The following is a 12,725-nucleotide window of genomic DNA, read 5'->3' as shown; positions in this document are numbered from 1 at the left end:
ATCCTAACTGCATCGGGGGGGAGGGATTGGTACCATGGCAGAGCCATCGAGGAGATGTCACCAACCTCCTGGTGCAAGTTCTCCGCAGTCAGTGATTGTGGCGAAAGCTAACAGGATGCACAAATGCGCTCCCAGTTTATAGGTGGGGAAATTCAAACTAGAAAAGATGCACACTCCTCCTCTTTTGTTGATTGAATTATTGTTTTGGTCTACTCAAGGCATCCGCGTGCTGCTGTGTGTTTTTGCCACCTGACTTCCACGTCTGCTCCACTTGCCGGGGCTCAGACAGGCGTGCAATTAATCCCATTACAAACTAATGGATTTACACCAAGATTACATAAAAACATTGTGAAGCAATGCCTATGACACAATTGCGCTTTTCTTGGCAGAAACATTCTGAAAACTGCTGTTTCCACTTCTATCCCCTGTGAATACAAATAACTTTTGCTTACTAATGGAAAGGCATTGCCTTGCCTGAGCTTCACATTTGATCTCTGCTGAAGCAGTCCCAAGAGGAAAAATGGAAATCTAAGAAGGTTTGAAGTTTATGTGTAATCAGGATTTATGTCTGTGCTACTTTAGACAAGCAAGTTTCCCTTTTTTTTTTTTTTTTTAATAAGAAAAATATGGAGGGGTAGTTAAACGTTTCAAGAGGACAGGCAGTGCTGGGATGTAATCTGTGTGTCGACTCGCATCCTATGAGCTTAATCTTACGGAGCTCAGGAAGCGATCGTGGGACCCAGGACTAAACAAAATTATTTCCATTCCTCTTCTAAACCTAATACCGAGTACTGACCCAGTTTCAAGAAAAGAGGTTTCTGATTACCTGACAGGAGCTCATATTTGTACGAAAAGAATAGCAAGAGCACATTTAATCTTTTATGCTACTAGTATGACAGCTGCGCTTTCGCTCTCTCAGCTTGCTTGAAGGATGTTCAACGCAGAGCTAATTTTTATACGTTCAAGATTTCCAGATAGGAATATGCATAAACTGTAGTAGCTGTTTATCTGATTCAAGCCCTAATTGTGTGGGTCCTAGCACGAGTACAACGGGAAAGCAGTGTATTTCACGGTTAATACCGGAGAAGAGACACGCAATGCTTAGTGGATAAAAGGCTTGTAGTCCCAGCTGGGAAAATAGTTCCATTATCTCCCAGCTGCATAGACCTTCCATACGGCTCCGTTCTGCCTCGATGAACACTGTGGCTTGCTGAGAGCTTGAAACAGTTCTGCAGAAAATTGTAAAGATCCTGAGACATTTCACTGTTAAGATCTGTAAGTACAGAATTGTGCTGTCTACTGCAATGTGAATAATGCTGGGGGAACTGCGTTTTCTGTGTTTTTTTTTCCTTCCTCAGTAATTTTCATTAGCATAAGGGGTAGAGAATGAAGAAAATTCACTGCTTTATTTATGCTATGTGTCTGTAAATGGCTGATGCTCCAAATGTATACATTCTTGGAAGAGAAAAATGTATATAATGAATTTGTATGCCTGTGAGGTCTGAGTCAAACAGAACAAGAGACTGTGCTAGTAACAGACACCACAGGTATATTATTTGAGTAAATCACAGCTCTGTGCTGCAGTAAAACGGACAACACAGAGGATGACAGTGCTAATTTTGGCACTTTCATATGACTTTCTACAGCATATTAGAAGATGAAGTGGGTAATGAGAGCCTAATCTAATTTCTACCAGCTGAAGGTGTAAAAGCAATAAACATAAATCTTCAGGAAAATTTAAGTCAGTCCTAAAAAGAGTTTTCCCTGTTGCTCATTTTAATGATTAAAAAAAAAAAAACCAAACAAGATCACAACATATATTGAACTTTGGTTTTTGCATCCAAAGATATGCAAGAGTTTTAGTTTTGATGTTGTCATTTATTTACACTGTATGACACAGCTTTAAAGGAAATGTAATGCTTTATTAAAAGTTTTGGAAGTCTGGGGTTCCAGAAGCAAACAACTGCTTGACTAGCACTTTATGTTAAATTGTATATTCCCACAGTGCTTTTTGGGTGAATACTTTGATTCGGACAGTTGTTGCATGTGTAAAATGTCTCCTCCAACAGCTTTTGCACAATCAGGCTCAATGCTAACAATTTCCTGCAGCACTTATGTATCTGAATGATTAAACAAGATGCAAACACTCTGCAGCCTATTTAAATAACAGTTAGTTGTCCTTTTGTCAACACTGCAACCATTTTCAGTTAAATATTACAAGTTAAAAATCAGACTATTTACTTCTCTGAAGTAGCATTTCCTCCTCCCCTCCTTATATTTTCTCCCCCCAAAGAGAGGGGAATTGTCAGACCACCCCTTCCACATCCAGCATTTGGAAAGTTCTGCAAGTGCACGGAGTTTTTGTTTGTGTGTGCAACTAAACCCTGCAGTGTTTGTAATTCCAGGCACCACATCACCACAAATAACCCATCTTCATCAGCCAGCTTTTGCTCTGGTGCTCCAGAGGCACTATGTCAGTGTTTTGCATTCCATGAGTCTCTGCTTCAGAGGTTTTATGACGCTAAAAAGTCCCAAATCAGTACCTATATGAAGTTAGCAACTACCATATATCACATTTTATTGTGTAAAAAAGAAAAATAAAACACACCAATGTATGCAGCTATAGTTTTCAAATGCTGGTGAGGTACTGATTGCCACCTATTAGAAGTGTTACCTTCCATGCTAAGGATAAAATTATAAATAATAAATAACAACTTAAGTGCTTTAAATCAAGTAGGAGACATGTCTCTCTCCCTTTTCTTCCAGCTTTACAATCAGTATTAAAAAGGTTTGTGGTGCATAATAAACTACCCTAAAATTAATTTCTTGCAGCTGAAGCAAATATTTCCATCACAGAACAAGGTGCCAGCATCCCCAAGGGGACTTGAAACACAAAGTTGTGTGTTTGCATTATGTTGGGCATGAAGCACTATTTGTATTTGAACAGAAAATTTTCATTAGAAGGATGTTTGTCTCTGTCTTGTGAGTATATGAAAATATATCAGCTCTTCAAAATGGCATTCAAGTTTTTCTTTTCCCCCAGAAACTGTATTAGCTGCATGTTACTACAAGACAATATTCCTTTTGTTTAAAATCGAGTTTATTCCAGAGGATTGCCACAGATTGCCTTCTACTAACCCCTGCCCAGAGGTCAGCTAGATGCTGCTCACCTTCCTGGCACGGGGCTTGCTCAGGGAGACAAGACACAAAAACCATCTTAATTCTGCCCTGCTTCCCCGCAGCCTCCCGCCCTGCCCCTGGGTGCAGCCAAGCCCTTCTGACCTGCTGCGGAGGAGCAGACTTACAGCGAACGCTCCTACAGATCAACACCAGAAAAGTCCTTTATTCCTTCTTACCAAAGGCTGCACTCAAAGTTAATTATAACTAGGTACGTGGGCAAACTAGTCTCCTAGGTAAGAGGCAATCTCTTTTTGAGAAGTGAAGACACAAAGAACTTCAGGCACAGTTTTGCAACTACCTGTGCTGGCAGTTATCATCTCTGGGACACCAAAAAACTACTTTGTAGGAACACACCAGTATTTAGATGATTAGGTGACCTTATTTCCATTCATGAACTAGCAGCCTGCTGCAAATCTTTCTTATTTACACACAGTCTTTCTACAAGAGCAGAATATGCAAGAACAAACACCACACCATTAAAAAGAGAACCAAGTATCTTTGAGTAGCTTAATCATGGAAAATAAAAATAACCCTTAGCAAAACAGATCAGGACATTGTACTTACCGTTCTCCATCTTGCTGAGAAAACAACCACACGAAACTAGCGTGAAACAAAGCACCAGAGGTATGGAAGACCCTACCTTAATGCTAGGAGGCTGCTAAACAGACCAGGTCAGCATAGAGTAAAGTGCTAGCAAGAGGTTTTTGCACAAAAACAAACCTGGGGACTTGCACATCAGTTTCAAAGGTTTTAGAATCTCCAGACTGAGGTAGAAAGGAAAAGCCTGAGTTTTGCCCTACCTGCCTGCTCTCAGCTCCATCTCCTCTCCCCCGAGAAGCTCCTGGCGGGCTCCCTGCCCAGCTCCAGCACCTCCAGCCGAGGCTCTGCCTGGTGGGCCAGGTGGAGCTGATCAGCACTTTCTTCTGCTTTTACTCTTGAGGACAAAGGGTGTTTCCACCCATTTGTTCAGCGACTGTAAAGTTAATTGTCCCATCTTAGGGAAAGAGATAATTAAAGGCTCTTAACAGCTCACTCCTTTTTTAGTAACTTGTCTTACAAAACTGCTTTTTGATGTTTTTTTCGGTAGGACATGTTTTACTGAGGTCTCACTAGCTCTGTGAGTTCACTGCCGAGTTACCTCAGGTAACTGCCCTCTGCCCAAAGCGAGGGTGTCCCTATGCCAGGCTCTGGCCTGTCGTCACTGTCGTCTCTGTGTACTGACACTCGCCCACCTGAGTTTTGTGGCACAGCTGGATACTGAAATCTTCTAGGATTCGTTCCCAGGCAATTTGACCAGCTTCAGAAAGTGTGGGAAGGTCACAGCAGGAGAAACACCCGTCTTAGAATGATCTCCTCTGAGCTCTACCCATCGAGCGGGCGCACTCGCTCCGCACTTTCCCCCCTCCTCCCCGAGACGCAGAGGCCTTCGCCCGCGACACCTCTAAACCAGACGGAGGTTTGCATGCGTGCAAGGTCCAAAAGGTAATGGGGTAGGACCTGCCTTGCGCCACCTGAGGGGGGAAAAGGCCAAAACAGTGAATCACTGGCACACGCAGAAAGGAATAACTCTCCTACTTGTACGTGATTGGAATTTCCTGAGTACAGCAGTCTCCATGCTCTGTTTGAGGACAGGAGACAGATGATGTCTCTTCTGTGTCGCTAGCAGCAGCTGTGCAACATTTAATCAGGTTACATGTTATTGGCATATTTCCTGGTTTGCCTTTTTTTTTTTTCCCTTTCTTTTTTTTTTTTGATCCTCAGTGACTCACTCTTACAAGTGTCCTATGTTATTACCCCTTGGGATGATGCTATGATTTGGTCAACCTGTTTTCAGGAGAGCGGTGGAGCATGTCTCTACCCACACTAAGGATGTTCTCTAGCCGTTCCACCTTGCTTACCGCAGCCGGGCTCTGCGGGCTGCGGGCAGGAACCCTGCGGTACGGCTGCCACCCCCCGTGTTACCCTTTCGTCAGCACCCAAAGGGGTCTGGGGCTGGGCTCTGCCATGATCTCGGGCCCTTTTGGAGCTCCGTGCAGGAGGGAGCGATGGGGATTGACTGACAGTCAGTGTGAGTAAGTACCCAGGTAGCCATGCAATCATAGAATAATCACAGAATAGCCATGGGGGGCTTTTTCAGGGGGGTCTTCGTATTTTGGGTTTCCTGCAAGAGGAAAAACAGCATACGGAGTGCTCAGGAAAGTGATGGAGAGAGAGTGATGGGGAGGAGGGAGTGGGAGAGAAGAGTAATTTCCCTCACTTAGACCCTCTAATATGTTTCTAGCCTATAAAGACAAGAAGAAATGGATAAAGACGGTCAGAAAGGCAGTTTGTTTTATTAAAATTCTTGACAGCATCTGCTGTAATGCTCTTGTTAAAAGAGATGGAAAACAGCAGAAAGATGAGAGAAACAGTGTTATGTCCTTGCTCTTTACACAACATAATAATATGGGAACTAATATAATTGGCTTCCAGATAACTGCTTTTATTAGCACATACAAACACGAGTGACCCAGCCGCCCAGGTACGCAATAACCTTCTCTGGGCTCTGATCACAGCTCCCACCAGAGGCCTCTCAAGCAAATAAAAAAGATGCCACCTAATTTTTCTAAACTAAGTACTCACTTTTCTTCAGGACGTCCTGATGCGATTACCAATAGGATCCATTTTATATATAAAATTCTTCAGGAAAAATATGAGAACTGTTTCATATTTGGTAATGAATTAAGCTCTCCCGTGGCTGTAATCAAAGCATGAGGATCCCCAGTCCCTATCTATGGCGATGCCTGCAAGGAATCTCGTATTAAACTGTGCCATGGGAGAAGGCTGGCTGGAAAACAAGGATCCTCTGCTATCGTGTAATAAGCACGGTGTAATAATTACCCCAAATAAGTGGTGTAATTTTATTCATTCCCATTCTGGTGTGGAAGGGGCTGAAGTAGCCTGTCTCAGAGGAGCTGGTGGTCTGGGAGTCAGGGCTATCATCTCACGTCCGCGCTCTTTGACGTGCAAAAAAAAAAAAGATCACTGGTTAATTTGCTGCTCTGGGTCAGGTAGATTACCCACTGCTGCTCTGGCTGAACCTTTCTCACGAGGGTCAAAATGATCAAAACCTGGGGTAGATCTGCCCACAGCAGCCAGCAGTCTGGGATTAGGACACTCTCCAGGGGTACAGGAGATCACTATTTAGGTGGAGCAGAAATTTCATCGCTGCTTGTAACCTTGTGCCTTAAACTCCTGGCTATTCTGGAACCTCCCTCCAGCAGTTTTCCCATATATTCGAGAAATCTTCCCACAGAAAATTTTGTCAGAGCTGTTGTGCTTCTGAAGAGGTTGGGCTTTGATGAAACGGCATCTTGTGGAGTACTGAACGTGAGCTGTTGCTATCACACTGCACTATGGACCCCGCGCGTTCATCTTTCCAGTGCTCAAACTCCACTGCTGATAGACTTGGGCAGAGGAAGATTTTAGAGGATTTTAGAAGATTAATGAGGAAAATGCTGTCTATTCTGGGCAAAGGACTGCTAGGCTGGGTTGTCAGCAAGTGTGAGAAGACAACTACCTTTCACCAGCACTTCTTTTCTTCACATCCCTATGATTAACATTGGGAGTAGAGAAGCTGTTTGGGCTGAAGCTCTGCACCAAGTAGGAACAGCCAAATGAATGAATTTTCAGATGTTTAGTGATTATTTCCCCTTCAAACACATCTTTTGCTTTTGTGCATTTTAGGTTTCATCCTGTCCCACTCACTGTCCCATTGTGAGGTTAGTCCACCAAAAATAGGTCTGGCTGGACCACAAAATATTTGTCACTGTTTCTGAAACCCTGGTGCACCGTATACTTTACCAGTTCGAATCCATTTCTCCCAGACATTCCCTCTCAAGCAGTGCATACGCTGAGTTTGGTGTACACAGCATATATGTGGTACCTTTGGTGAGAGAAATGGGGATTAAAAGCACTGAAGTTTCTGCAACTTCATCTCTTCAAGCAGTTTCTGATAATCCTACCATGAAATTACAAAAACAGCGGGACCAGAGCAAACCTCACTATAAACTGTGCTTCCTCCATTTGTAAAGGAACCCAGATAAAATGTAGATTTTTATCACCTAAATTAGACAGCTGTGCCACATGGACTATCCAGCATCCTGCGTGGTCTCAGTTTCCCACCCCCCAGCTGAAAACTCTCAGTCATCTTGGTAGACAGAATTTGGGCTTGTCTGCAGCGACCTGTGCTCCGTCCCTGCCTTTCCCAGTGTCTTACAGCTTCCAAGGGGTCTGTCCTTGAGTCAAGTAAGGAAAACCAAGCATCCTATTTGCACTGTGCATTTAAGCTCCTCTCAAACTGATGATGTTCTGTTAATTCAGGCACTTAGCCCAAATGGTTTTGTTTTTCTTAGGTTGATAATAACAGGGAAACTCTGCAATCACCGGCAGATCTGGGCACCGGGGAAATTTCTCTCCCAGAAATTGTTTTTGTATCCTGGTTTAACAAGAGCGCTTAGGCTGCACAGCAGGTTAGAGGTTTTACCCCTATTATACTCACTTAAGCTGCCACCTTTTTCTCAGCACTGACATCATTAGCTATGACATATTGCTGAAGCCTCTCCACAGAGGTGACCCAGTCCTTTCCGGAGCTATCATACAAAGCTCCATATATATTTTTAACCCTCTCCTTTCCAGTATTACTCGCTCTGAAGCCACTGGAGGTCCAGGTCTAATTTCACTGCCCTAAACCCCCTGTGGTCCCTCTATTCCACCGTATCCATGAGTTATGTCGGTATTTTCAGTCCTGGCTCACTTTTCCCACCCAAAGATCCATACTAAATAACAATATTTACTAACTATATAACTATGTAACGCCAACTGCATAGCCATCTGTTTGGTGAGGGCATAACCACAGAGGAAAAGACTTGTCAGAGGGATCCTCTTCTACTTACAAGAAAAATCTTCATTTCCTATACAGTTGAAATAGGAACAGTTATTCATGCATTTCTTTGCAAAAAGCTTACATAAAAAGGAAAGAAAACAAAAAGCAAAGACTCATTCTTCAAGGAGAGAATTCTTGTAGGACTAAATGTGCTATAAATATTTGTTGTCATTGCTGTTTAAGTACCAAGCAGCTCTGACGAGGATAAAGTCAGGCTGGTACCTGTGCAAACATTCGCCACGGAACACCCCAGTCCCAGGCAGGAGGTATGGTATGGTGAGAAGTGGAGGTATGGTGAGAAATGGAGGCATGGTGAGAAACTGAGGTATGGTGAGAAATGCACCTTGCTCAGGTGTGGCTGCCTGAAAAGCAGATAACAGAGCTGGGACTGAGTTCATCGCCTATCCTCAGCGTACTCTTGCTTTCCACTGCTTGGTGAGGGCTCCTGGCTCCTGGCTCCGGCAGCGTTAGCGGTCACATAAGCCTTTCTTTTCCATGTTTGCTGCAGGGCAGCGGAGCAGAGGACTATACATTTATTTGTTTGGCCACTTTTCCATATGTGTTTGTGTCTGTTAATAGGATCGTTCACTCCCTGTGTTGCCGCCATGCCCCAAACACCTCTCTGTGCTGCAGGGATCGTCCTTGCTGCAGCGGCAGGGATGCTTCATGCCCCACTGCTGCACCATCTCCATCGTCTCCATCCGAGACATCACCTGGGCTTTTAGTAGCCGCCTGAAGCAGAGGAGAATCCTGGCTTATGAACCCGCGCACAATTGCTGCACTTCCAGCCAGGAATAAACTGCTCTTAACCTAAACACTCCTCTGAGGACACTGAGCTTGGGGGAAGAAACATAACTGTGCTGTATCTAGTGCGAGCAGGAATAATTGAGCCTAGTATATGCTGGATAACTCTAGGAAGACATTGGGAAAACAGTTGGAAAGAGAGGGGAGGGAAGGAAGAACGGCGGTGAGCACAGCTAAACAATAATGGCCTCTTTATATTGTAGTAAATGCAATGTTTTCAAATCAAACATATACTACTGCAGCTATGAAGGCTGTAAAGGCATCCAGAACAAAAGCTTTGTCCAAAGGCAGGCTGTGGCCTAATATCTCAAGGAAATTGAAGACTCCAGTGTGTTAAAGCCCCCTTCCATAGCGGGGGCGAGCAGGGTGTGGGTGGGGGCTGTGGTTGGTGCTGGGGCCACCGCGGTGGGTGCTCCCCATCACCCCTCCTGCTGGGTCAGGCTGGGTGCTACGGGGCAGCAGCACCTACAGAAAACACTGAATAATTTATATGACAAATTAAAGAGTGATAAAAATGATAGAACAGAGTAAAGTGGGCAAAGCTTATTAGTGCAATAGGTAGCATTGGGGGTACATTTTGATCATTCAAATCTGGTATAAAATGGGTGCACTGTGAGCTGATGTAGAGGCCACTGTTGAATTTGCAGGAAAAATATTTTGCATGTTAATGCAAAATGCTCACTTAGGTGAGCCAGGATCTACCACTAAATCTTAAAGAATATTTGATAACTAGAGAGTTCAGGGAAGGCTATTGGTATTTTGGGATGCTCTGAGGAAGGCTATGGGGAGTGCTATTTGGTATTATTCTGTACTTGAGGTATTTCAGCATTAATTGCACAGCTTTACTGAGAGATTACCAGTTTTAAAGTTAGTCTTATTGAAGGTGTTGAATAATGGATGATATTAAACTTTGGGCTAGGGATTCAGAGGATTGATTTGGAAGACAAAGGGAAAAGATACCCAAAATCAAACTTCTGTCAAAAAATGGTAGAATAAAAGTAATGTATGAAGTATAAGAACTGACAAAAAGTACCTTACTCACTGACTCAGGTATAATATAAATGACTAACCATGTCACGATTTTACCTCTTTGTCTGGCTGACTTTCTCAGCAAGATTGATTCAAAATCCATCTAAGCCCTGAAAGGAATTAGCAGGAAACCACTTTGTTTGACAATGCTGAGGGGGTCATTCGAGCAGCCAGAGCAACCAGCAGCAATACCCAAAAATAAAGCCCAAGCCCTGACTAACCAGGGGGCCTGTTAAGTGCAGTGAAGTAAGAGAAAGTCATACAAACCTCTCACTCATACTCACAGATGCAAAAGAAGTATTTTGAGAGGAAAAAAAACAAGATAGACATTGGTTGTGAGATACTCTGAAGCTGAATCACAAAGGTATCAGTCACTGGTGATTTTCTGGACTGTCCTGCGGAAGGTTATATCATAATACATTGCAAATTTTTTGTTTGTAAACCAGGCAAAATCAAACATGAAACAGTGCTGTATATCATGAATGCCTGGGTGATGTCTGTGACCTTTGAACGCGTTAAACGTAGTAAGGAAATGTAAGTACAAGTGCCATTGAAATAAAACCAGGCGAGATCCTTATTATTAACTTTCCTTATGGGAGCTCACATTTCAAAAACCTATTGGCCAAATCAGGAGGTTGAAAATAGAAAATTTATTAAGAAAATACATCAGGAAAAGCACAATTTTAATAAAACCCTGCGAATAATCTCAATTCCAGATTTTTTTCCTGTGTGTGGGGAAAACGACCCCCATCCAGGGCTGGGGGGGAGGAAGGGGGTCCTCGAGGCCATGCCCTTCCCATGCACCTCTCCTCTCCCTGGGGGGACGAAAGCTCCTCTGCATGGACTGTAAAAGTATGGCTTGTTTTTGCTTGTAAGAAGCGGCCAATTTCCTTCCTAGAACTGACCCCCTCACCAGCAGCGTATGGGGTTTCTTTCTTAACCAAGTGGTTAAAGCCAATATTTCAACTGAATGTGGGATGGGGTGTTAAGGACAGAGTTAGAAAAGGTGTTCAGAGGACAGCAGGAGTTTAACCCAAGTCCCTGTGGGCTGATTAGGGCAGTAGCATCGTGTGAGACCATCCTGGGGCCATCTCAAAAGTCAACTTGTTGTTGACTGTCCATTGCCAGCATAGGCAGCGTTAGCAGCGTTGGGTATAGCGGTTGAGGGAGTAGCCACAATTTACATCATCACGGGAAAAACAGCCATGTCACTCACTGCAGATGGCCCAGAAACTTGAATGTGCCAGACTAAAAGCAACCTGGGAGCTGACCTGAGCAAGGCCTGAAATCCTCACACGTTTATGCAGAATGAGGGTATTTTTCAGTCTCTCATGCCTGGTCAACAACCATGGCCTTAAATATATTTTTAACTTTATTTCTGATTATTTTTATACAGTGGCCCCTTTTTTTGCATTAAGCTTAACGGCTGTATACACTGTTACAAATGCATTGTTACCTGTCATACCATTTATACCATCTCATTTATTCTGAACAATAGAGCAGCCCATGCTATAATTCATCAGAATCAGACACTGATTATTGAAGTGGGTAATTGCACAGGCTGTGGCCTGGTGATCAACTCTGGGCAAGGCGTAGTCCAACAGACAGGATCAAATACAATGAATGTGATTACAGTGAAGGTGTTTGCCGTTGATAGGTTGCATTCTGCCACGCAATATAAATCACTGGAATATGGCTTGTAAAATATTGGTGCCTTAGTCTCATCTGCCAACAGGTGTGTAAAATAATACTGGTCCAAATTTTACAGCCACTATTGCCCTCTTCTGGATAGAATACTACTAATTAATACCAGTAATAACAGACTTGTTTGTGCCTCACCTCCCTGCTTTAAAGATCAGTAGTTTTTATTGCATGTTTCTGTAAAGAATATGTACACCTGCAGTCATTCTACTTTATGTATATAAAGTCCTTCTACTTTCAAGATATATCTCTCTCCCAAAATTCAACCGAATACAACACATTACTATGAATCCAGTCAATGACCTTTCTGTGGACAAAGCCTTCCTGCCATGTAGTCTTTCACCCATATTCTCCTGATTAAAAAAAAAAACCAAACAAACCTAAAAACCCCACGATACCACTACCTAGGCTTGTAAATATCTCTATAGATCAGAGGCGAAGAACAGAAAAAGGCCAGTCCTTGAATAGGTCATTTTGGAAGCTATGTCACGAAACTAGTATAACTTCTGAGAGATTGATATATTCCTATAACGTGAGGTTTTACACAGGGGTAGGGAAAATCACCGGGTAACATCTCAGCATCCCTGCCAGTTTTATTTCTGATGTTGCAATGATATATGTTGCATTTTTTGTCTGTAGCTTCCACTCTGTAATTGTAGATATATGTCTAATTGCTGTCCAAGTCTGGAGTACCAGTTGTTGGCCACCATTGGAAATAATATATTGGCCTTGGCGAAACACAGTCTGCATCCATAAGAAAAATACCTGTGTTCCCACAAATCCATGAGGTAAAAATCATAACCTCCTTGTTCCTTCTTTGTTCCCATCGAGCACTGAAAGTTATCTGGTTTAAAGTGCTGTCTCTTTGATATCCCCTCCTGTGAACTCTGGAGCGTAAACCGTCAAGTGAAGATGGCTTTGCAGCCTAACCATGGTTCACATTGACTTTCTCTCCCACAAAACTTTGCATTTCAGAAAGCAGATGATTGTGCAAAATGAACAACGCAAACTCTTGATTTTTCACCCTCAGTTCCAGGCAGTGCTATCACTCATACAAACAGTAAACCGCTAACATCTCACAGTGGAA

At 43.1% G+C, this 12,725-nt stretch overlaps 1 protein-coding gene across 1 annotated transcript in view; it reads left to right on the top strand.

Annotated features, from left to right (window-relative positions):
- The first annotated feature begins 722 nt into the window (after positions 1-722).
- CNTN6 (contactin 6) overlaps positions 723-12,725 on the top strand; it is a 149,013-nt gene continuing 137,010 nt past the window's right edge. Inside the window, exon 1 of the mRNA XM_075158606.1 lies at positions 723-1,275. The gene's annotated coding sequence lies outside the window, so the exon portion shown is untranslated. The remainder of the gene's footprint in view (positions 1,276-12,725) is intronic.

This window comes from Calonectris borealis, chromosome 10 (assembly GCF_964195595.1).
Source record: "Calonectris borealis chromosome 10, bCalBor7.hap1.2, whole genome shotgun sequence".
In the NCBI taxonomy this organism is placed as follows: Eukaryota; Metazoa; Chordata; class Aves; order Procellariiformes; family Procellariidae; genus Calonectris; species Calonectris borealis.
Note: the sequence above shows the minus strand (reverse complement) of the source record. Positions and strands in the feature narration are given on the sequence as shown.